This window comes from Syngnathus scovelli, unplaced genomic scaffold (genome assembly GCF_024217435.2).
Source record: "Syngnathus scovelli strain Florida unplaced genomic scaffold, RoL_Ssco_1.2 HiC_scaffold_27, whole genome shotgun sequence".
NCBI lineage: Eukaryota > Metazoa > Chordata > Actinopteri > Syngnathiformes > Syngnathidae > Syngnathus > Syngnathus scovelli.
The window spans coordinates 1,236,662-1,237,799 of record NW_026061362.1 but is presented as its reverse complement, the minus strand read 5'-3'; the positions used below and the strand labels follow the sequence as shown (position 1 = coordinate 1,237,799).

At 42.2% G+C, this 1,138-nt stretch overlaps 1 non-coding gene across 1 annotated transcript; it reads left to right on the top strand.

The window, feature by feature from the left end:
• Positions 1-851: 851 nt before the first annotated feature.
• On the top strand, positions 852-933 carry trnas-gcu (transfer RNA serine (anticodon GCU)). The gene has a single exon. It is a non-coding gene; the product is annotated as a tRNA-Ser (tRNA).
• Positions 934-1,138: the final 205 nt, after the last annotated feature.

The window sequence follows — 1,138 nt, the reverse complement described above, 5'->3', positions numbered from 1 at the left end:
GATTTGACATTTGAATATAAATCTGTCCGTTACATTCCGATTGGTAGCGAATATGACATGGACCTGAGGACTGCATTTTAGTGATGAACGAATTCTGATTAATATCATAGCCGGTTTGGGCGTGCCCTTTCAGGGTCATATTTTGTTTCTACCGCTGCCTCGTGGCAGCCAGGCCTAAAAAAAGATGGGAACACCTGAAGGAGGGAGTTTCACCAAGATGAATTTGGAAGAACTTTATGAAATAAAGTTGATGTTAAAACATAGGTGGACGTAATGTCTGGAAGCCTGCGTTCAACAGAAGGCTGTTTGGCAACAGTGAACAACGGACAAATTCAGCAAGGTAATTTACTGACGCCATGACCCAGATTCGTTCCGGTGATGCTACGGCCACAACACTATACGATCATGACCAATATGCAATCGCATACAATAAGTTTAGGGTCTTTTCTTTAGGATCTTCAGCCAAGACACCCATGAAAGAATGTTGATGTTAAAATGTCGGTGGAACTATCCAACTGTGCAGATCCGATGATCCCAAAGATTTGGGGTGAGACAACATTGAAAAAACGTTTTGCTTTGTTTACAGTGTCACTTATTTTGTGGCTTACCTTTTCTTCGTTACACATCTAAAGTATCGTATCATTTTACCTTGCGGCTTATACTACACCATACATACCATATCACGTCGCCTATTCAACTCATGCATGAGATGCGATCGCTGAAATATTTAGGCGATGGGTTGCTACTCCATTGTGCTCTCCACTCATCATTTCATATCACATCCTCGTCGGTTTCACATTCACATCCAAAGTATCTTGGCACAACATACGTAACATGACTTATCAACACAAGACGAGGTGGCCGAGAGGTTAAGGCGATGGATTGCTAATTCGTTGTGCTCTGCACGCATGGGTTCAAATCCCATCCTTGTCGAAGGCTTGCTTTGAGAGAATATTTGCCACAAACTAAACAGGAAAGAGGGTTCTTACCTGTGTATGTGTTTTGAACTGTCGCTTCTCTGAGAATCTTTGACCACAAACTGAGCAGGCAAAAGGTTTTTCTCACCAGTGTGGGTTCTTGTGTGTCTTTTGAAGTTTCCCATCTCTGAGAATCTTTGGCCACAAACTGAGTAAGAAAA